The following is a 25,488-nucleotide window of genomic DNA, read 5'->3' as shown; positions in this document are numbered from 1 at the left end:
GTTCAGTTCTAGAATTCTGTGATTGTTCTAAAGGCTTCTCTTCTCTGAATGAGCCTATCTATTTGGATGTTTGGCATGTTCTCTGCTAGAATTCTGTAATATGTTTCCCATCCATTTAGTTTCCTGCTCTTCTCCTTCTTGGTATCTATCTCCCCGAAATTTGATCTTCTAACTGAGTCTTGACGTTCTGGCAAGATCATTTATTATTTCTTGGATTTGTTCTAAATGATTATTTCCTCTTTATTATTAGATCTATTCTGTATTTGGCCCTGAGATTGTCTTCTATGTCATCTATTTGCTGTGGAGACTTTCTACTTTGTTTTTGATTTCCCTGTCTTTCTTCTGGTTGGTAAATTTTTAGGGGTTCTATCTCTCTCTTAAAGCTTTGATTTAGGTCTTTTATGGACTTTCTGTACATTTTTTTGGGGTCCGGTCTTGGGACCTGAACTCTGGGCCTGAGCACTCTCCCTCAGCTCTTCAGCTCAAGGCTAGCCCTCTAGCACTTGAGCCACAGCGCCACTTCTGGGCTTTTTCTTTCTTTCTGTCTTTCTTTCTTTCTTTCTTTCTTTCTTTCTTTCTTTCTTTCTTTCTTTCTTTCTTTCTTTCTTTCTTTCTTTCTTTCTTTCTTTCCTTCTTTCTTTCTTTCTTTCCTTCTTTCTTTTTTTGCTTATGTGGTGCTGATGAATCGAACCCAGGTCCTCAGGCATCCAAGACAAGTGCTCTACCACTGAGCCACATTCCCAGCCCTCTGTACATTTTTTCTTTGGGTGGGGGAGTTGCAAGGGTTGTTTTCTTAGTTGTGTCTTATCTCATATCTTTTAGCTAGGCATCGATTTTTTCTTGGACTCCCTTGACTTCTCAGAATTTATTTATCTTTCTGTTTTTAGTCTCCATGAATTATATTGCTAATCTTTTGTCGGTCTCAAATGTTCACAAATTTCCTTGTAGAGGTTTTCTATCTTTCCATTAATCACATTTTTCAGCAGTATCTGTAATACCTTTTGATAACTCTCTTCTAGTTTCTTGATTGTCTGTTCTAATGTCTGGTTATTCACTGTGTGAATTATACTACCTTGACATCACTTTTCTTGTATTTCTCTGATTTGTTTTGTCCATTTGGAGGTTTTCTTTTGGGGGATCTATGACCTTAATAGGTGACTCTCTATGTTCTTGGTTGATTTGCCAGGTCTTTGTTTGGTCTCCTGTTCTGATTTGTTATTCTGGAATTGCATTTTTGTCAGGTCCATTAAGTGTAGGAATAGAAGTCAGTTGTGGTGAGATGTTGTGATGTTAATATTTGTGGTTCCAGTGACAGTTCGGACTGTCCAGTGGTATGGTGAATTGTCTATGTGTATGGATGTGGCTTTCTCTGATGTACACTTCTGTTCCTGCTTTTTTCTATGTTGCCAATTTAATTCCACACTGCAGATGTGCTTTTGAATGTGTTGGCCAACACAGTCATAGCAGTCAACTACCTGACTGGCACCTTTTCATAGAATTCTATTTTCTTGTGAAGACAGTATAAAATCTTCTTATGAATTATATGTTTATAGTTATGTCTCTAGTTACAGCTGCATATGTATAATTATATACGATTTGATGTGACCCTCCAAAAGTGAAGTATCTGCAAGGACTATAAACCTCTGTTTCATTAGAGATTGCTAGGGTAATTTTCTGTTGTTATTCTGTCATTGTTTTTCCTCTTCCTCAGATTTATTTTTTATGTTGTGAATGTTTTCCCATACTTTAGGATTTGCGATTGTTGTATCAGGTTATTTTTGTTTTTCTGCTTATATTACGTTGAAGTAGTGATTTCAGGCTTGTATGAAGAAACAGAAAGAGACAGAATGTATGTTATTACATTGAGAGAAAGAAGACATTTTAACCTATTTACTACAAATAAATTCATATTAAGCAAAGCTAATGAAAATAATTACTTATTTACTCTTCAAAGAATGAGTATAGTATTCTTGGATATCTTGGAGGAAAAGACTTCAGACTCATTACAATTGCTAACTTTCATTGAAATTACTGCCTAAACGTTCTTCTTCAGAAAGGCAAAAGCTCCATTGCTTTCATATTAGTATTATAAAATCATAATAGATGCATGTTGAATTGTTTTCTTCTGCTTTTTTTTCAATTCCATTCTTCATCCATTAGGTATCTAGGGCCACTTCCTTAAAATACGTATATTTCTTATATTGTGATGTAAATCTCAGTAATATAAGTATGAATTTATCTTTGAGTCTTTTCTTGAGCTACATTCATATGAAATTTATTCAGTCTCAAACAAGAAACCTTACTATTTTACTCTATTCTGTGTTTTAATCAATAAATTCATTCTCTTTAGAAATATGTACTCATCTTTTATATTGCTCCAGTAAACATCATGTGTTTCTAGTACTTTCACTAACATAAATATAAAGTTTGGAACAAGAAGACAACCTCCCCCAATTATCACTTTAAAGTAAACCTTTGGAGATTATTTTATATATAAAAATATAACAGTGCAAGGCAATGTTTATACATGAATAACATAATGGTTAAGTCAATTAGACACAAGAACTACCACAGCAATTCTCAATTGACTTAAAGGCACCAAAATATTGTGTTCATGAATATCACTCATTAAAAAAAATAACTAGTCAATACAAAGTTTATATTATATTTGAAATTTACAAAATGAAAATTACACTCAGATTTGCTGTCAATATCCTGTTTCCAGGAATACATTTATTCAGTAAACAGGGAAACAAAAAATAAGGGTTTGTCACATATAATGAAAAACGTAGAAGCAGACTGTCTTTCCTTAAGATGATAAGTACCTGCAAATTGTGCGATTTATTCAAAGATAATATAAACATTCATAAGAGGATTTGTGATCAGAAGTGATAGGTAAGCAAAGTACCTGGAAAAGTGTATACATAAATTGAGCTTTCAATATAGGATGACAAGTTTTCAATAAATGAGCCTATTATTCTGTATCTCTAACACACATACAGTATTCTACATTTTCCCACATACTCCCATTCTCTTACCTCAGTTCCTGATTAATATTCTTTTTTTCATGATGTCAATTCCTTCTAAAATAAAAGGTGGGCATTTTGTCCCTAGATCCAATACATTTTAGTATTTTGGAATATAAGTATGAATTCATGGAGTTTGACTTGAAAGTCAAGTTTGAAGATATTGTATTCAAGATACTGTTAATTGCGCTGAAGCATACAAAGATACACGGTATACTAAGAAGGGACTTGATCTCGGGGAAACATAGAGGTCCAAGCAAGATCCTGAATCAAAGAAAAGCAAGGGAACAAACATCAATCAACTATAATTACAGAGGAATGGAACTGATCTCCGTTGTGTCTGGGTGGCAGCTCTGTGTGTGTGTGTGTGTGTGAGGAGAGAAAGAAAGAGAGAGTGAGAGAGAGAGAGAGAGAGAGAGAGAGACAGACAGACAGACAGACAGACAGACAGACAGACAGACAGACAGAGAGAGAGAGAGAGAGAGAGAGAGAGAGAGAGAGAGAGAGAGAGAGAGAGAGAGAGAGAGAGAGAGAGAGAATTTAGGGTGGCATCCATATTGACAGTCCATAGAGTATTACTTGTTAGGGAGGAGATGCTCATATCAGAGCTGTGATACTACTGTCATCACTTTACTGCAAAAAACACTTGCTTAATCTCTAATTAAATTTGGAAAATAGACTAACATCTTATGTGATTGTTTTGACAATTAATTACTATATTGAAGGCCAAAGGGGGGAATTGGAGATCAATATAATCTTTTTCTTCTCTTCTAAATATTACACCGCAATAGATGTGATTTGAGGAGTCTTCTGCCATGTACTGCCAGTTGAATGACTAATATGCTTAATAATACGTAAATATGATAAGGAAATTGATTAGCCAGCAAGCACAAAGAACTAGTGATAAAATTGAGCTTTTGAGCAGGGTTGCCACAACTTTTAGGAATGTAATTCTTTCATATGAACTTCAAATTTTGTGGCTTTCCCTGTGTGATTAAATGGCAAGAAAGTGCTGTAGAGACAAGAACTCCTGTTCAGCCAAGTAGAAAATGCTCATGATTCCATCCTCATGTTGCAAATTTCCATTATACATAGATTCTCTTTTATTTTTTTAATTTTTATTTATTTTTTATTGTGAAAATACTGTACAGAGGGGTTACAATTACATGAGCAAGATAATGAGTACATTTCTTATCAAGCATTGTAGCCTCCTCCTTTGTTTCCCCTTCCCATCTCTTCCCATCCTCCCGCTGCCCCCGCACCCAATCCTCCCCACCCCCCCAACAAAGTTGTAAAGTTCGTTTTCGACATAACGACTTGTACTTCTCATTGTTGCCTCCATCACAAAGAATGGCATTGCCAAATTTGTTAGGAAATGGAAAGGCTTGGAAAAAATTATATTAAGTGAAGTTAGCCAAGCCCTAAGAAACATAGGTTCCATGGTTTCCCTTATTTGCAATATCTAGTATATCTCTTAGTCAAGCAGAAAAGGTCAGATAAGGTGATGTTAGGGAAATAAACCCTAAGATATGTATTCATTTTTTTCTTTCATGCGATTGTTTCTAACACATTTACAAGATTATTTATTTGTTGCTTTGTATGTCCCTCCCCCACAGTATAACCCCTGCTTTCACTGTATTTGATGTTGGTATAATTTGTGGAGGGGAAGGGGAAAAACAAGTCGTTTAAATAAGTATACACATAGACTCTCTTTTAGAGTGCTTTCATTTAATATACTTCAGCACCTCATCCTTACCTGTGGGAGACAGTAAAAAAGATAATTTTGTTTGTGTATTAAATTATGTAACTTAGCATGTACAGACATGATTTGTATAAGTACAGAAGTTTGTAATAAATATAATTAGGAATTATTTCTCAATAAAAAATATAATGAAAATCATATAACAAGACTAGAAGTCATAGAATTTTTTGCATGAAAACATACATTAGATTATTTGCAGAATTTCTATTTTGAGAAAAAAATTATCCTTCAATATTTGAAGGATAAAGCACTTTACCTAAGGATTGAAACATTTTATTGAAAAGTATATTTCTTGGTGATATTTTTGCTTCATAATTTTAGGGATAGCCTTGGACCCATTGCAACAATGAGATGTACAAGACGTTATGTCGAAAGACGAACTTTACGATTTTGACTGGCAAAGGGGTAGAGATGGGAAAGAATTGTAAGAGGAAACAAAGGAGGAGGCAACAATGCTTGATAAGAAATGAACTGTTATGTTGCCCGTATATTTGTAACCCCTCTGAACGGTAATTTCACAATAAAAATTTTTTAGAAGAAAATGATTCTAACGTAATCATTTACTTATTGTTTTCCTATTTCCATGTGATTTACTCCAATTTAGAAATCCAGATATATAATTTAATTTAATCTAACCAAAAATATTGAGTATAGGGTTCTTATACTCTCTACATTCTTAATGCTAAGATCATCAAATATAGTGAGTTTGAAATGATTAGTCTCTGTTTAACCTATGTTCATATTATTTACAATGTGAGTGAAATGTTTAAAAAGTAGTATTTATTTTAGTTTAATTGCTCTGAAGTGACAATACCTGATATAATCAAAGGCTAAAAATGATTAGATTTAAAATTTAGAATCCAGGAAATGTTTTTGACCACACTGGTTACTGGAGCATTCACAACAACCTCATGAGATAATGTATATTGATGAAGCAAAAATCTCACAGATTTGACATTTATGAATAGAAAAATCATGCCATTTTGAATATGTAGAGCTACATAACAAACATAGAAAATTTAGCTTTTAAATACCTGAATATCCTAATACATTTAATTGCAGGGTAAGTACTTGTTCTGAAAGGAGATAAAATTGCATTTATTTTGAAAAGTAAACCTACGTATTCATTTGAATAAAAGACAATGTTTTAAATCCAAAACACAAGATGTACAGTTCATTGTTTTACATGCCAATTATGTTCTCTAAACTTACTAGAAATACTAGATTAGTAAACCTAAATCATTGCTTTGTAGGGAAATAGAAATTTAGCTTCTTAAAACTCATGACTATAACTTTTTCTCAAACAATTATTAAGTAACTGATTTATATTTTGTCATGAAATCTTATTTGATAAATTTTATTTATTTATTTATTTAAGTTAAATAATTGGCCAATAACAATATAAATTATGCATGAACAAAGTTTATCTAACACAAGTATTTCTTTCACAAGACATATCATGGTTCTCTTCAAGAACACTGGAAGGCAGTGTGTTATTTCTTTATTTATTTGTAGTTATTTTGTTTATGTTTATTAATTTTCAGAAGTGGCAGTTTAATTATGCTCTTTCTATAATATATTAAAATGTTTGATTTTACTCCCTTTATTTCCTTTTTGTTACTCCTTTCTCCAAAGATCTTCTGTTTTTCACATAAAATTACATCTTTACTTATGCACATATAAAGTAATTTGGAAGATTTAAGCTAAATTGCAACTTAATTCAAGACGTAGAGTGGATTATCACGATGAACAAAAAAGGGTATTTTCTGTTACCTTCTGAATTGAGCTATCATTTTTATTATGGTTAGGGTTAGGATACCAGACAGAATTAGAATTAGGATTAGAGAAATAGAAAATTTAGTTTCAACACAGGATAACCTATTGCAACAATAATACTCATAGCACACTATACTGAAAATGAACTTTACACCATGGGGAGAGAAGAGTGATGGAAGTAGGAGAGGGAAGGGATAGTGGGACAACAACAAAGAAGGGGGTAACAATGCTCAACAAGAAATGTACTCATTACCTTACACATGTAACTGTAATCCCTATATAAGCCTCATTACAATATAATAAAATTTAAAAAGAAATGAAAAATAAAACTTGACAAGAAATAGAAAAACAATTTTAAAAATTTAGGTTCCAAATGCAAGTAAAATTTAGAACTACACGCTGATCAATAGATAGGATAATTGTGAAATAGAGGCTTGCTATTAACATTATGATTCGGTTATATGTAGGTTTAGGATTAGGCAAGGTGTTCCAGTTTGAGCTGGGTTTAGGATGAGAAAAAAATATAAGATATTGTGTAAAACTGCCACATATTTTAAGAAGAATGAATGACATCAAAGTTAGAATGAATGAAAAAAAGTATGGGTGTTATTTTAAACATACATATATAATTTGGTTTAAAGTGTTACTGTTTTGGTTCTTGTTAGGATTAGGAAAGGATAAGCTTTAGGGTAAAATTTAGTTTTCCACTAAGAAGTAGAATAAAAAAATGTGTGATTGGATAGAATCCAGACAATTTTCCATACATTAACCATTTGGTGTTAATTCAGGTTATAATTAAGATTAGGTTTCTGGTTAAAGGGGGTTAAGGATTGAGTAAAGTTATATATTAAACTGGTGGCTCGTGCCTATTATCCTACCTATTCAGGAAGCTGATTTCTGAGGATTGCAGTTCAAAGCCAGCCCAGGCAGGAAAGTCTGTGAGAATTTTATTTCAATTAACCAGAAAGTGGTGCTGTGGCTCAAGTGGTAAAATGCACACCTTGAGCTAAAGAACTCAGGGATCATGCCCATGCCTAGAACTCAGGGATTTTACCCAGGCCCAGAAATGAAACCCCACAACCAACAAAAAGAAAAAAAAAAGGAATGGGATAAATGTTAATTAAATCTGAACTTATTTAGGTTTTAGGAATTCAGGAAAAGCTGGGATAATGGAAGTACAATGTATTTCATAATATTAGGATTTGAAATCAATTGGTTTAATGATTCCTCTTATGGAAAAGGATAGGTTCAGAGATAAGAATGAGAAAATCTGTAGGATTTAGGAAAACTTGCAATTTATTTCAAGAATTATAAGTGGAATTTCAGTTAGGATTGCACAAAACCAGCATTTTTCATAAATTTTAAAATTGCGATACCATTAGTGATAAGGTTATGATTAGGATTCCAGCCACGTTTAGGGTTAGAGTGAAGGAGAAAAGAAAATGAGGCTCAAATTGATGGTAAATTTTGGAATAAGTCTGGTAAGAATTAGAATGAATGTGAACTAGAGTACTGCTATTAATGTTAGAATCTACTTGCAATTAGGTTTTATTTATTCTCAATATTCCAGTTAAGATTAAGTTTAGGGTTAGAAAATGACTAAGATATTGGAAAAAAATTGAAACCTATGTTTGGAAGGCATATTTGAATCAAGTTAGGATGAATAAAAACTAATGTAACACTAACTAGTATGTGTTAATATTGACATATTTGGATTAAAATCAGTGTCAGTATTTAGTTCTGATTATGATTAGTGTTATGAATAGGAAAGTTTTAGTATAAAATTGCATTTTCACTAACAAGTAGAAACAAAAATGTGAGACTGAATAGTAACTAGAGCATTACCATTTTTTATATATATATATATATATATATATATATGTATATATATATATATATATATTTCTTGCAATGATTAATGAAAGTTTTCCAGCCAGGTTTAGGTTGAGAGTTAGCATTGAGTAATGGACTAGATGATAAGTAAATATGAAATTGTTTTAGGATACAGTGGTTCAGGAAATTGTAGGATCAATGGAAACTACAGTGTTTTTCCTGATAAGAGAATCTGATGACAAGTAATATAATGGTTCATGTTAGGGAAAAAGATAACTTCAGAGATAGAGTCAGGAAATTTTTTGGAATTAGGGCAAATTGAAACTCATTTCCAGAGTGCAAACTGGAATATTCATTCCAATGTATAAAAACTAGAGTATATTTTAATATTAACTTTGGACTATTAGGTTGAAAGTTAGGTTTCAGTTCCAGCTGGGCTTAATGTTAGCATTAGAGAAATGGAAAATTTAGGGTCAAACTGAAAGTAAATCTTCGAATAACAAGTTAAGATAGAACTAGGATGAATATGAAATAGGAAACTGCTAATAATATTAGGATTGGGATATGATTAGTGTGAGAATTAGCCTGAATGTTCCAGTTAGGGTTCGTGTTAGAAAAATGACAACATATTCAGTAAAACTAGAAACTATTTTAAGAAAGATGAGTTGAATCAAAGATAAGATTTATAAATTTAATATATTTGTGTGGCTTTTTGAATGCAATGGCAATTGGTTCTAGGGTTAGGGTTAATTTTTTAATTTATGAACTAATGAATTAAAGACACAATTCTTTCTTTTTAATAAACCAAGACAGTCACGAATTGGGGAAATACTCAATTTTGTACATGAAAATGTATCTTAAAATATTTTCCAACCAGGATTAAATAATAGTGAGCAGGGTGTTATTTATTAAAATTATGTAAGTTGATGATACAGCTTTCAAAAATATCCAAACACATAGGATTGTATCTCAGATATGTCATTGGGAAAACAGATATTGTACTTGCTCTAGCTGGGAAATTGTGTGTGTGTGTGTGTGTGTGTGTGTGTGTGTGTGTGTGTGTGTGTGTGTGTGTGTGTGTGTGTGTGTGTGTGTGCACCCACCACAGGTCTTCAACCCAGGCCTTGGTCCTGTCGTCAGCTTATTCTGTGGAAGTATGACACTATACCATGTAGTCACAAGTTTTCTTCTGGCTTTTTAATAGTTAATTTGAAATACATATCTCATGGATTTTCCTGTCTGGACTTAATCTTCTGATACCCAGCAATCCTTGGGTTAGTATTACTGTGGGTTCTACCACAAAGTGACAGTTCATTAAACTGTGAGCAATATGGAAGTACTTGTGCAAGATACAAAGTAACCAGTTCATTAATATGGGAGTAACAGGATCACATTAGCTTGCCTTCAAAGACATTGTTTCTGATGAGTTTAACTGAAGCCCAAAGCATAATCCAAACCTATTATCCACACTGTATGAAGTAGCACATATTCATGATGTAGAATATATATAATGAATTAAATCCTCAATCAAAATACTTTGTTGGGTTTGTAGCAAAGAAATAGAGTGTCATTGAAATGAAGTCCAGACTGGAGGCCTGTAGCGAGCAGCAAAGCATTTGCTTAGTGCGTGTCCAACCCTCAGGACCATAAAGATGTAGAATAAAGTGAAAGTTTAGGAGAAAGAGGAAAGGAAAGGAGGAGGAAGGGGTAAGAGAGGAGAAAGGGCATAGCACGAGAGAGGAGAGGAGGGGACAGGGAGAAAGTAGAGGTAGGAGAGAAGGAAGAGGGAAACAGGACACTAGGAAGAGGAGCAGGAGAGGAGGCAGGAAGAGGAAGATAAATGTAAGATAACAACAAGAGCTGTTGGAAAACATTTTGCATAAGCGATCTGCATGTGCAGGCAGGATTATTTTCTAATCAGAGAGATAGCTAGCTAGGTGACAATATGGGTGATACCTGTTGCTTGGTCATTTAATTCTCTTTCTTCAGTGAGGTGTTCAGAAGAGTTTGGTGTTTTACAGATATATTTCAGGATTTCTTTTCATGAATCAAACATGGTAAAGGACTGAATGCAACTTCCCGTAATTAAAAAAGAATAGAAGCTCTATTTATTTGTGTTACTATGTATGAAGAAATCCTGGAGATTTCTGGTTAATTCAGAGGTCCCCATGCAAAAATATAGGACAAGAGGAAAGCAAAACTGTTTTTAAAGTGTAATAGGTTATCATTGCTGAATAGTTTTCCTGGACATTTGTTGTTTTTCTTTTATTTTTTTGCCAATTGTTCCTTGCTCCAAGGCCGTGCCCTGGAGCCCTTTCCAAGTCACTACGTGAAATTCCACTTCTTTAGTCCCTGTGGGTATAGGTGCCTTCTTAGGTCACCTGTTGAGATGTGGGGCCAACTCCCTTACGGTGGATGTGCGGTGAGTGGATGTGTGTGCATGCTCCCCAGAATTGCTAGATGAACCCCGCCCACGCATCCCACCTAACGTCCCAGTCTCAGATGCCCCATTTCACCCAGCAGCTGGCAGCTATGGGGCTGGAGTTGAGGCCACGGCTGCCCTCTCCTCCTCCAGCTGTGCTGGTACTGGTCTTCTGTGCTCCTGAGTGTGTGGCCCATCCTAGGGAGACTTTGTTCTGGGGTCACTGCCTGTCCCCATGAGTGCGGGGTGGGGGACACCATGCTTGTACACTGCACAGTCCATGAGTAAAGGAAGGCTAAACATGCAGTCTGCCTCCTTGGGGCTAGGTAGCCCAGCCTTGGTTCACCTCATCAGGCTTTAAGGGGGTCTGGGGACTGGAGCCATATGCTGGTCTCTCTGCCAGCTGGCTGTTGACAGCTGCAGCAGTTCAGCAACCTGGAGTCCCTTCAGCATCTCTGTGGACCTCCATTTTCTGGTCCCTGTGGAGTCGGGTACAGGGCCAACCCTACATATGCCCATCCATGCCAGAGGAGCCTGGACTTGCAGCACACCAGCTGCAGCACCGAGGGACAGAAGCCCCTTTGGCTTTGCTGTGTAGTCTCCTCCGTCACCCTTCTGGCCCATATGGGCCCAGCTCTGGGTACCATTCCAGGGATACTCCATTTGGAGGCAATGGGCTCACCCCTACACTCGTTGTTCTCCAAAGCAGGGGAATGGGTCTGGCCTTGGCAGTGTAGGCTGCACAGATGGAAGGCAGGACTTGGCGTCTGCACTGCCTTCCCCCCTGGCTTTGACATCTGAGTCTGGGTTGCTTGGTTTGGTCACTAATGCAGACTTGTTGGCTACAACCCACCGCAACAAATGCTATTCTTGCTGCAGCAGCAATGCAGTGTCCTGGGCCCCCTTAGGGTCACCACTTGGACCTCTGAGGGGTCTACATGGGCTGGGTGTGGGTTTTATCCCAGGACTCCCATTAGGAAGTGCCACTCCCCTTTGTGGTACTACAAGCAAGTCCTTTCATTCCCACATCCTGTGGTTGGATAACTAGAACTCACCTTGCTGCCCAGTGTCAAGGAAGGACAGTGAGAGATCCTGAGTCTTTGATAAGGTCAGGGGATCCTCAGTATGAGATTGTACTTGAACATCATATCTTGGTGCATGGTCAGTCCCATATAAGACTGCCATGGTGTAAGACATAGAATCTAGGGAATCAGAGCAGAATGGGGTCTGTTCTGGAAGTCTTGAGTATTATGTGTGAGCTTTGAGCTCCTGTGTGTCCACCTGCTTCACTTTCTTAGGTGGGTCTTTGCTAGAAAAAGCTTGAAACTAGGGCCTGGGTTTTATCCCTTCTCTTTGATGCTCAAAGCTAGCACTCTACCATTTGAGCCACAGATCCACTTCCAACTTTTTTGGGTGTTTAATTGGAGAAAAAGTGTTCTCATGGACTTTGCTGTCAAGGGTGGCATTCAACTGTAATCCTCAGATCTCAATTTCCTGAGGGGATACGGTGAAAGGAATGGAAAAGTATCTTTGGCCGGGTGCCAGTAGCTCATGGCTGTCATCCTAGGTACTCAGGAGCTGAGAGCTGAGGATCACAATTCAAAGCTATCCTCAGCAGGAAAGACCCTGAGACTCTTTTTTTTTAAATTTAATTTTATTTTATTTGTGAACATACTGTACAGAGGAGTTACAATTACGTGGGCAGTATAATGCCTACATTTCTTACCAAGCATTGCAGCCTCCTCCTTTGTTTTCCCTTCACATCCCTTCCCAGCCTCCCCCCTCCCCCACAATCCCAATCCTTCTCCTTCCCCCCCTTCCCCCCTCCGCATCGACATTGTAAAGCTAGTTTTGGACACCCTGAGATGCTTATCTCCAATGAACCACCCAGAAAACCAGAAGGGGTGCTGTGGCTGAAGTAGTAGAGTGCTTGCCTTGAGCTGAAGAGCTCAGGGACAGCACCCAGAATCAGAGTTCAAGCTCCACAACTGAAAAAAAGAAAGAAATCCAACACCTTTACCTGCAAAGGATGGTGGAAGTGTGCCGGGGGAGGGGGGTGAGGCGTGGGGGGGTGCTTTGGTTGAGAGACAAGGTGCTGGATTCACTGTACAAACATTTCTAAGAACTCCCCAAGTTTGCCACAGTTTGAAGCCACAGCTTCAAGAGGACGTGGCCTGTGACAGGCAGCGAGTGGGCAAATGGTTGCAGGGCTGGGATTGTTGTGTCTGTATTCTCTCCATTGAAGGATGGATTTGGATGTTAGGTGACAAAGTCTTAAGTCAAGGGTTGCAAGAAGTTTGTGGCCAGACAAGGATGGGTTTCCTCTGGGTATGCGAAGGTGGCTGAAGCCGGAAGCCGCTGATGCCTCACAACTCACATTCTCGCTACACAGAAGGCTGAGATGTGAAGACATAGGTCCAAACCAGCATGGGCAGAAAAGTCTGTGAGACTTGAAGTCCAATGGACCACCAGAGAACAGGAATTGGCACTGTGGCTCAAGTGGGAGAGTGCCCAACTTCAGCTGAAGAGCTGAGGGACAGCGCCCTGGCCGAGTCAAACCTCATGACCAACTACAAAAAAGAGGGGGCTAAGTTTTTTACATAGCAATGTGTACAGTAGGAACTGCCTTGCTGGACTATGAGACATTCCAGATATGTGAGAGGCTTACTGGTTTGTCTATAGTGGGTCTGATGTTTGTAGTGCCACCTTCTTGAGGGTGGGATGTGATCCTAATGGAAAGAATTCATGGTTCTGTTCTCAGGGCCTGCTGAAGCCTTGGGCTCTCCGTGTGTGTGTGTGTGTGTGTGTGTGTGTGTGTGTGTGTGTGTGTGTGTGTGTGCGTGCGTGTGTGTATGTGTGTGTGTGTCTGTCTGTCTGTCTGTCTTTCTGTCTGTGTCTGTGTCTGTGTGTGTTTGGAGGTAGAAGACCTGGGCCTTGAACTCAGGTCCTACGTGTTGTTCCTGAGCTTTTGTGCTCAAAGCTATTGTTCTGAAACTTGAGCCACAGCCCCACTTCTGGCTTTTTGGTGGTTCACTGTAGATAAGAGCCTCACAGACTTTCCAGCATGGGCTGGCTTTGAACCGTGATCCTCAAAGCACAGCATCCTGAGTAGCAAGGAAGACAAACATGAACCATCCCTGCTGGGTGTGTGTGTGTGTGTGTGTGTGTGTGTGTGTGTGTGTGTGTGTGTGTGTGTGTGTGTGTGTGTGTGTGTGTGTGTAGATGTGGGCTGTACCAATGAATGCTGGACCCTTTGGTAACTTCTGCCTGCCTTTTTGGGGGGTACATGGGCTTTGTTGCTGAGGTCTGGGGACCTGGAAGGGAGAGATGCTTGATGGGGACTCAGCACCGTTAAATTATAAGACCAAGGTATCTGTGTGCCCTGGAGCTGTCTACTCCCTTGGGCCTGGTTGGTGGCAGAGGGAGCTTGGGAGGACCTGGGGGTTGAGCCCGCAGGGCATGGGTCCCCAGGGGGACAGAGAGCATGGCCAGCACTTAGTAAGTATGAAATACCTGTTAGTATGGAGAGCACAGTCATGGGTCAGACTTTGGGTCTTCTCATCATGATGTCTGATGGCCGAGGCCAAACCTATTTTAAATGTTGACCGGTGATCTTCAGATCTCAGCCTCCTGAGTAGCTAGGATTTTTGTCATGAGCCTCTGGCAGGGGCCCTCCGATTCTTTTTAGTATATTAGGGTTTGAATTCAAGGCTTTAGGCGTGCCAGTCAGATCTTCTACCATTTTGAGCCAAGACTTTCTGTCTTGGGTATTTCCAAGATAGAGACTTAATATATGCTCAGGCTGGTCTGGATCGGGATTCCCCACTGCTACCTTTCTGGCCAGACGCTGGTTATAAGAAAATGAATTCACTCTATGTATAGTTTACTTTTCTGGGGTGTGTCATTTCAGGGAGTGGGGGTGCTTTGAAGAGGAAAGACCCCAGAACTGACACCTCCTGGGGGACATTTTTTTCTGTGACAGAACCAAGTCATTGCTGTGTATGACGAGGAAACTGCCATCAGACAGACCTGGAACAATGCTCAAAGGTACATAGGCTGTTGAAGTATCAAACCCACCCACGTCTTCTTCCCACTCACAACAAGGGGGTTGCAGTGCAGAAGTTCCAGCACTGGCCCAAGGGGATTATAAATAGATGGTGGTGGTCAGGTGCCAGTGGTTCTCACACATTCTCCTGGCTATTGGGGAGGCTGAGGACTGATGGATGCGACTCAAAGCCAGCCCAGGCAGGAGAGTTTCTGAAATTCTTATCTCCCATAAACCAACACCTCCCCCCCAAAAAAGCCAGATATGGTGCTGTGGCTCAAGTTGTAGAGCCTAAGTCTTGAGTAAAAGAAACTCAGGGATGACAACCAGGCCCTGAATCCAAGCCCTAGGTGCTCGAACTCTGGGCCTGGGCACTGTCCCTCAGCTCTACAGCTTACCAATTGAGCCACAGAACCTCTTCTAGTTTTCTGGTGGTTCCTTGTCGATCAGAGTCCTCTGGACTTTCTTGCCTGTGCTGGCTTTAAACCACGATCCTCAGATTTCAGCCTCCTGAGGAGGTAGGAGGACATGCGTGAACCACATGCACTTAGCTGATCTGTCCTTTCACCACAGTGGGCTAGGAGCTTCTGAAAGCTTTTATTTATTTATTTTTCTGTGCTAGTACTGGGGCTTGAACTCAGAGTCTTGGCCCTGGTCTCTTAACTTTTTCTCAAGGCTGGCAGTTTACCACTTGAGCCACATTTCCATTTCTGGTTTTGGTAGTTCATTGGCAAGAAAAGAGTTTCACTAATTTTCTTCCCCTGAGCTGTCTTTGACCCACGATATCTGATCTCAGTCTCCTGAGTAGCTAGGATTTACAGGGGTTGAGCTACTATTGGCAGCAGGCAAGAAGATTTTCTTAAGAAAGAGTTCTTCACTGCATTTGCCCTGACTCCATGCAAAGGAGGCCTCTGAGGGTCAGGAACTTTGAAAAATAGGCTTCCAGACACTGGGAATGGCTGGGGTCCTTGTTGAAAAGCCAACCTAATCTTCCCCCTGGGCCTGATTCTAGGACCCCACCCTCTGCCCTACCTGTGACTCAAGTACAAAACTTGATCCAGCCTTAAATGTCCTGCCACACTTGTCTGAAGCAACAGAATCTTAATTCCACCCACATCACCTGCACTAAACCCCACCTCAGGACCTTTGCCTATGCTGTACCTTCTGTCCTGAATCCACATCTTAGAACTCCTGTGGAATTTTGGCACTGGTTATATCACCTTCTGGAGCAAGTCTTTCCTTCCCTTTTCCGTCTTTTTAAAAAAAAATATTGAATTGCTAGAGATGGAACTTGTGAAGGCCAACTGGCAAATGCTCTATCTGGGTGTGTTTGTTTGTGCCAGTCTGGGGGTTTGAATTCATGGCCTTGACAGTATCCCTGAGATTTTGTGCTCAAGGCTAGCAATCTAGTACTTGAACCATAGCACTATTTCTGGCTTTTTGAGTGTTTAATTGGAGAAAAGTGTCTCATATTGTCTTTCCTGCTTCTAATTTTGATCCTCACATCTCAGCCTCCTGAGTAGCTAAGATTACAGGGGTGAGCCACCAGCGCCTGACCTCTACCTCTTACTTTTATTCTCGGCCCTCCTCTGAGTGCCAGAAGAATATGTCTCACCAGGGTCCCTTTTTTGCCAGTCTTGGCCTTAAACTCAAGGTCTGGGCATGTTCCTAAGCTTCTTTTGCTCAAGGCTAGCACTCTATCATTTAAGTCACAGTGCCACTTTTGGCTTTTTCTTTTTCTCTGGTACTGAGGAATTGAACCCAGGGCTTCATGCAATCTAGGTAAGCACTCTACGGTTAAGCCACATTCGCAGCCCCAGGCTTACTTCTAACAGGAGATATGAGGGTTGGATTTATTGGCTTACCCCTTTTGGCGCTGAAATCACTGGCTATTTCCTATCTTTGCCAGAATTTGGGACCAGCTTGAGACTCGGCAATCAGGAATGATGAATGAGTTATAGCCACCAGGCCCCACATCCTACAGAGGGATCTAGAATATGGAGCCAGAACCTTGGACAGCTCCTAAAGCCTAGGAAGTGTGTTCTTTCTGGAGGCAGTGGCTGGCTTCTAGGTGTCCTGATAGGACACCACACCCAGAACATAATGCACCCGTTGCACACAGCAGCCCAGGCAAAGCTTTTGGGGTTTCCGTACTTAAATGGTAGAGAAGGATGCTATGTTCAAGCTGCTGGCTCAGAGTTAGTACTATCTGAGTGCTTGTCCGAGCTTGCCCAGGTTTTGGGGCTGGGCATGGGCAACCTGCTGAATGCCCATCATCCATACACCATCCATCCATACACAGAGACATAGAATTACTACTGCCTTCTTTTTTTGGGGGGGCAGGTACAGGATTGAACTATGAGTCTAGGCCTTGTCCCTTTTGCTCAAGGGTAGTGCTCTGCCCTTGAGCCACAGCACACCCATGTGTGTATTTTTCCCCCTGTGGTCTCTTAGAAATAAGTGTGTCAGGAACTTTCTTGCCCCAGCTGAATTCAAACTGGCATTCTCTCTATCTCAGCCATCTGAGGAACTAGAATTACAGGCAGATGCCACTGACACCTGGCTTTTTTTTTCTTGTTGTTCTTTTTTTAATCCTGACAATCTGAAGTCTTCACAGTGCCATTCCAATGCTTTGCATTCGAAGTAAACTACCCAGACCTGGAGTTCGAATGCTAGGTCTGCCCCCCTCAAATGGAGGGAGAATCTGACAAACTCATTCTTATTCATGTGAATGCTATTGGAATGTTATAAAAGTAATAATTTGAAGTTAATTCATGATTCTATTTTAGAATGCCACACACAAATTATTGGATTTGTATCTTCCATTCTAGCACCTAATGGAAGGATATTGACTAAGTTATAATTAATACTTTCATAAGTTTTCAACCATGATACTTCATTAAAGGGAGGCATAATGTAATCACTAATAATTGGTTATATATATATTTATATAACAATATCCTCACATTCCCTCTCTGTATATATATATATATGTATATATATATATATATATATATACACATATATCTGCAGATATATATACACACACTCATATATATATATATATATATATATATATATATATATATATATATACATCTATCAATATATATATACTGGGCACTACTGTGGCTTGATCACAGGTCCTCAGAACTTCCTGGCAGCTCAGTTTGCCGGACGCTGGTCTTTTAAGATTTTGACCCCATTTATGGATTGGGCATTGTGAGTTGAAATCCCAGCATGGCCAAAAATTTATTCGTGGATTAATAAGCTAATTTTGACACATTTTTTTTCCTTCTCTGTGAAAGTCCTCGGTCTCAGTATGATGTATAATCCATATGCAAATATATCCTAGATGATATCATGTAATGAAATATTATATGTGTAATAATACTAAATTAATAAAGGTAATAAACATCATATGCAGTAAACCCATGTAATATAAATGAATCTCATATATAAATATTAGTTTTTCCAGTGCTGGGGCTTCAATTCAGGCCCTGGGAACTGATCTGAATTTCTTCTTTTCAAGGATTGTAAGCTTACCCTTCACCCACAGTTTCACAGAGTTACCCAGACCCTGAGTTCAAATCAAAGGCCTGAAAGAAAAATCATGCAAATTCCAAGCCAGGGCCTTATTATTATAATATTTTTGGCCAAGCATGGGGCTGGAACTCAGGTCTTGGTATCTCTGCTACAATCGACGTTGGGATCCTAGGACCCGAGTTCAAATCTCGGGGCTGGCAAAAAAAATCAAAAGAGAAGGATAAAATTGAGATTGGAAGGGGAAACAAGAGGAGGCAACAATGCTTGATAAAAATGTATTCGTTATCTTGCCCATGTAATCGTAAGTCCTCTGTACGGTAATCTCACAATAAAAAAAAAAAAAAAACTGAGACATTGAATAAGGTAGTTTTACTTTTTTTTTCCCTTTTGTATTGTGGCCATCCTGGGTCTAAATGACAAAGCCCAGAAAGTGTACATGACCTTGCATTGCTGATGTTTGGCGGGCTATTAGGGAAGCCATAGCCAAAAGAGGCAACTTAGTCCTGGATGTCGAATCCTGGTACTGTCACTAATGAATGGTGGGAGAACCTAAGACGCATTCTGATATACATCCATACAAATGAAATGTTATAAAAGTAACAAATAAATTACTAGTTAGTGTATGATTATAATATAAAACTATACACAACAATTATACTTCATTAATTTTTAATTAATACTTTATTATGTATTCAATCATGATACTTAAAAAAGGAAGGAATAATTTAATTGCCAATAATCAGTAGTAATATCATGTATGCAATTTCATAATATACAGACATCTTTTTCTTGTTTTAAGCATATACCTCTATCTATCAATCAATCAATCTATCAATCAAACTATCTATCTATCAATCAATCTATCTATCTATCTATCTATCTATCTATCTATCTGTCTGTCTGTCTGTCTGTCTGTCTGTCTGTCTGTCTGTCTGTCTGTCCGTCCGTCCGTCCGTCCGTCCGTCCGTCCGTCCGTCCGTCCGTCCGTCCGTCTGTCTGTCTGTCTGTCTGTCTGTCTATCTATTTATCTACCTATCTATCTATCTATCTACCTACCTATCTATCTATATACCAATCTACACATTTATTTGTTTGTACACTTGTCACTCCTGGGGTTCAGTGGTAGTGTGCTTGCCTAGGACATGCAAAGCCCTGGATTCGATTCCTCACTACCATATGCACAGAAAAATCCTGAAGTTGTGCTGTCTTGCTTAAGCAGTTGAGTACTAGCTTTGAGCATAAAAGCATAGGGACTGTGTCTGGACCCTTATTCAAGACCCTAGGACTGGCAACGAAAAAAAAGATAGAATGTTCTGACTGCAATGAATAAGGATAGTACTGCAAATATCTCATCAGAGAGCAAACTGGGAGTCTGGTGTTGACAGGTGACATCTAACCTGACTTAGCCAGACATAAACCACTGCAACCCAGCTCTATGGAACCAGATGCTGCTGGCTCACTCACCCCTGTCAACCAAGCTACTCAGGGGCTGAGATCTGACACTGGTGGGTTTAGAACCCAACCCTGGCAGGAAGTCTGTGAAACTCTGACCTGTGGCTCAAGGTAGTAGAGCCCTAGCCTTGAGCTAAAGATCTTAGGAGAGTACCCCAAACCTTTGAGTGCAATCCACGTGGCTGACTCCCCCCAAAAAACATGCCCCTCTAAATCATTAGATGTAAAGTTTGTGAGGTTTGTGATGTGTTTCTGAAAGAATGGTGATACTGATGAAAGAACCATAATTCTAATGACAGCATGTGGGATACAGCTATGTGATGAGTTCTTCATAAGCTATTGTTTTCTTAGTCCTTCACGGGGTTCATTCTTTCATCTGGTCCTTGTAAGAGATCCACAAGTAAGTTGATTGCACAGATGGGAAAGTTGAGGCTCAGATATGCCCCATGTCAGGGCCAAAATGATGTATGTACTGAAATCTAGTGAGTTGTCTCCTTCAGACAATTGTTTTTGTTTAGTTTTCTCCATCATGAACCTTGAAATCAGAGCCTAGGCTCTGACTTTCATCTTGGGATCATGGTTAGCGCTCTACCACGTGGAGCCAAGGACCCCTTGCAGCAAAGTGTCACAGCTTAGGTGTCTTTAGCTGAGGTTTGTCATCCTGCCTATTCAGGAAGCTGAAATCTGATGATCTGGAATCCAAACTATCCCAGACACAAAATGTCCCATGAGACTATTATCTCCTATTCACCACTTAGAAATTTGAAGTGGAAGCTGGGCACTTGTGACTCGCACCTGTCACCCTACACACACACACACACACACACACACACACACACACACACACACACACACACACACAAAGACCAAAAGTGAAGCTGTGAACCAAATCGGAAAGCACTGATCTTTGGCTCTGAACTCATGGTCAGCACCTTTGCCCTGTGTTCAACTCCAAAACCTAGCCACCGAGGGCCCAACTAGGAGAGGTGAAAAGTTTCAAATCCTTATGAGCTTCACCAGCCCTAGATGACAGGAAGCATTGTGATTTTGCACAAGTGCTTAGATTTAGCAAGCTTCTGGAAACCTAGGGAGGCAACACTGCCAATAATGAATCGTTTCATTAGATTCAGGGCCCTAGTTGTCTGCCAGAAGGACTTTTTAATTGATTGTAGCAGTTTGTCTCAACACTGAAACATAGTGTAACAAAGACAGGATGAGTGCAGGGAACGTGGCCTGCCACAGGAGGTGGCACAAATAAAGAGTCCTGTCAAAACAGAGAACTGGGGAGAGAAATAGCTTGGGGTACAAAGAGGCCTTTTTCTCCTGACCTTCAGAGCCGCCCACACTCATCCTCACTAATTGGCCAGGATGGATTTTTTTTTGCACAGCTGTACAGGAGTGAGGCCTTTTGTCTGCCTGTTCCAACAATGAGACAGACTTCCCCCTACAGCTTGGGGTGTGGAGAAACCCTCAGGTTACACTGGGCACAGTGAGGGAAGCTCTGGAACATGCACTGTCTTGAAAGCATTCTCTGTGCTATGAAATCATTACATTCAAAGCAAATTTCCTAGCTGGGTTCCTTTCTTCATAGTGACTCTGAATTTTCACCGATAGAAATACATTCATACATACACAGATACGTGGAGTTAATGGCTCTTTTTTTGGTGGCAGGTCCTGGAGTCTTGAACTGTGAGCCTAGACATTGTCCCTGAGCTCCTTTTGCTAAAGGAAACATTTTATTGTGCCTTAAAACATGATACATTGTTAAATGGAGGCTTAATTCAATACCTATTAATTATTAATAATACATTACATGTACTTTGAAATGTGGACATCTCACATTCTGTAATTATTCTTATGTATTTAAATATACAATGGAATAAATGATAAATCTCTCTCTCCCTGCCCTCTCTCTCTCTCTCTCTCTCTCTCTCTCTAAATATAAATATATATATATATATATATTTGCCATAATTTACACAACTATCTATTTATATATTGGTGACTCCTTGGGCTAGAACTCAGGTACTGGGAGTGAATATTTTGTGGCTACTGTGCTTACACTGACCACTTGATGAATTGGGCATTCCAGGCCCTAAGTTCAAATCCCAGCAATGCCAAGTCAATAGGTGGAGTAAGAAGCCAATGTTGAACTGTTTTCCTTACTGTGAAAATCTTTTTTTTATTTATCTATTTATTTTATTGAAAATGCTGTACAGAGGAGTTACAAGATAATGAGTACATTTTTTTCTTTTTTATTTTAATTTTTATTTTTTGTGAACATACTGTACAGAGAGGTTACAATTACATGGACAAGATAATGAGTCCATTTCTTATCAAGCATTGCAGCCTCCTCTTTGTTTAACCTTCACATCTCTTCCAAGCCTCCCCCCCGGCCCCACCCAACTCTCCCCGCCTCATCAAAGTTGTAAAGTTCGTTTTCGACATGAGAACTTGTACTTCTCAATGTTGCAACAGGTCCACCTGTATCCTTAAACGACCTGTTTTTCCCCATCTCCTCCACAAATTATACTGACATCAAATATAGTGAAAGCAGGGGTCATACTTCGGGGAAGGGACATACAAAGCAACAAAGAAATAATCTTATAAATGCATTAGAAACAAATGCATGAAAGAAAAAACATTAAAATACATATCTAAGGGTTCATTTTCCTAACATCACATTATCGGACCTTTTCTGCTTGACTCATACATATACTAGATATTGCAAATAAGGGAAACCATGGGACCTATGTTTCTTTGGGCTTGGCTTAATTCACTTAATAAATTCTTTCCAATCCTTTCCATTACCTAACAAATGGGGCAATGTCATTCTTTCTGATGGAGGCATAGAAGTCCATTGTGTATATAGACCACATTTTCTTGATCCATTCATCTACTGAGGGGCATCTGGGTTGGTTCCATGTCTTAGCTATGGTAAATAATGCTGCAATAAACATAGTTGTACTAGTAGCTTTAGTGTGGTCTTGTTGGTAAACATTTGGGTAAATGCCCAAAAGTGGTATTGCTGGGTCGTAAGGGAGCTCTATGTGAAGTCTTTTGAGGAACCTCCATACTGCTTTCCAAAGTGGTTGAACAAGTTTACACTCCCAACAACAATGAAGTAAGGTTCCCTTCTGTCCACATCCACTCCAGCATCTGTTGTTGTTAGAGTTCTTGATTTTTGCCATTCTAACTGGGGTGAAGTGGTATCTCAATGTTGTTTTGATTTGCATTTCTTTCATGGCTACGGAGGTTGAGCATTTCTTCATGTGTCTGTTGACCATCCTTTGTTCTTCAGAGAAGTTTCTCTTTAAGTCTTTAGCCCACTTATTTATTGGGCAGTTGTTTCTTTGAGGATTTGTTGTTGAGGGAGTTAATTTTTTGAGTTTCAAGTATATTTTAAATGTGAGACCCTTGTCCGTTGTATGGCTAGTGAAGATCTTCTCCCTAGCAGTGGGCTTTCTATTGATCTTGCTAGCTATGTCCTTTGCCATGCAGAAGCTCTGCAACTTCATGTGTTTCCGGGTCTTTATTAAGAAAATTTCAGCCTGCGCCAAGGAGACCTAGGGTTTTTCCTATTCCATCCTATAATGTTTTCAGAGTGTCTGCTTTTACTCTGAGGTCTTTGATCCATTTGGAGTTGATTCTGGTGCAGGGTGATATATAAGGATCTAGCTTTAGTTTTCTACAAGTAGTTAACCAATATTACCAGCACCATTTACTATAGAGGCTGTCTTTCTTACATTCTACATTTTTAGCACCCTTATCGAAGATTAGATGTGTATAGGTCTGTAGGTTCATTTCTGGACTTTCAATTCTATTCCACTGTTCCTGAGGTCTGTTCATGTGCCAGTACCAAGCGGTTTTGATTACTATGGCTTTATAGTAGAGTTTGAAATTTGGTATTGATATTCCTCCAGCAGTGTTCTTTCCGTTGAGGAGCATTTTTGCTATTCTGGGTCTTTTATTGTTCCATATGAATTTTTGCATTGCCTCTTCTATTTCCTTGAAGAATAACGTTGGAATTTTGATAGGTTTCACTTTGAATTTGTAGATAGCCTTGGGAAGTATTGCCATTTTCACGATGTTAATCTTTCCAATCCAGGTGCATGGGAGGTTTTGCCATTTTCTAAGTTCTGTTTTGATTTCCTTTTTCAAGTTTTTAAAGTTTTCATCATAGAGTTCCTTCACTGATTTGATTAAGTTAATTCCTAGGTATTTTATTTTTTGTGGGACTATTATAAATGGATTTGCTTTCCTAATTTCAGCCACACTTTTCTCATTTTTGGCATAGAGAAAATCCATTGATTTTGGGGGTTAATTATATACCCTGCTACTTTGCCAAAGTTTTGAATAAGCTTGAGTAATTTGGGAGTGGAGTCTATGGTATTCTTTAAATACAAGACCATGTCATCTGCAAAAAGGGAGAGTTTTATTTCGTCTTTCCTTATTTTGATCCCCTTTATGTTTGCATCTTGTCTTATTGCTATAGCTAGGCATTCTAATACTAGATTGAAGAGAAGCGGAGAGAGTGGATATCCTTGTCTTGTTTGTGAGTTAAGAGAAAATGGCTTTAGTTTTTCACAATTAAGTATAATTTGGCTGTAGGTTTGTCATATACAACCTTTATTTTATTGAGGAATGTTCCATGGTTTCCTAATTTTTCCAAAACCTTCATTATAAAGGGGTGTTGGATCTTGTCGAATGCTTTTTCTGCATCTATTGATATAAACATGTGGTTCTTATTCTTGCTCCTCTTGATGTGATGAATAATATTAATTGATTTGCATATATTGAACTAGCTTTGCATCCCTGAAATGAATTCTGATTGATCGTGGTGTATGATTTTTTGGATGGATTGTTGAAGATGATTTTCCAAAATTTTGTTGAGAAGTTTTGCATCAATGTTCATCAAAGAAATGGGTCTATAGTTCTCTTTCTTTGATGAGTCCCTGGCTGGTTTTGGGATAAGGGTTATGATGGCTTCGTAGAATGTGTTCGGTAGTGAACTTTCTCTTTCAATTTCATTGAAGAGTTGGAGGAGTATTGCTGTGAGCTCTGCTTTGAAGGCCTTGTAGATTTCTGCTGTAAATGCATCTGGTTCTGGACTTTTCTTACCTGGGAGGTCTGTTATTGCTGTTTCTATTTCAATGCTTGATATGGGCCTGTTAAGCTGGTTTAACTCATCTTGGTTTAGTTTTGGCATGTCAATATTTGTTAGGAAAAGGTCCATTTCTGTCAAGTTCTCAAACTTATTAGCATAAAGTTTTGAGAAGTATTCCCTTATATTGTTCTGAATTTTGGTTGTTTCCTTGGTGATGTTTCCATTCGCATCTCTGAGTTTATTTATTTGGGTGTGTTCTGTTCTTTTTCTGATAAGATTTGCTAAGGGTCTGTCAATTTTGTTAATTTTTTCGAAGAACCAAATCTTTGTTTTGTTGATTCTTTCTATAGTTTGGATTCTAATTCATTTAATTCGGATTTAATTTTAATTATTTCTTATCATCTACTGGATTGGAGTTTATCTTGCTGATCTTTTCAAGGAGTTTTAGATGTTTCATTAACTTGTTGGTTTAGGATCTCTCCAATTTGTTGATGTAGTAGCTCAGAGCAATAAACTTGC

The sequence above is a fragment of the Dipodomys merriami genome, unplaced genomic scaffold, assembly GCF_024711535.1.
Source record: "Dipodomys merriami isolate MVZ:Mamm:240054 unplaced genomic scaffold, mDipMer1.0.p SCAF_108, whole genome shotgun sequence".
Lineage (NCBI taxonomy): Eukaryota > Metazoa > Chordata > Mammalia > Rodentia > Heteromyidae > Dipodomys > Dipodomys merriami.
Note: the sequence above shows the minus strand (reverse complement) of the source record.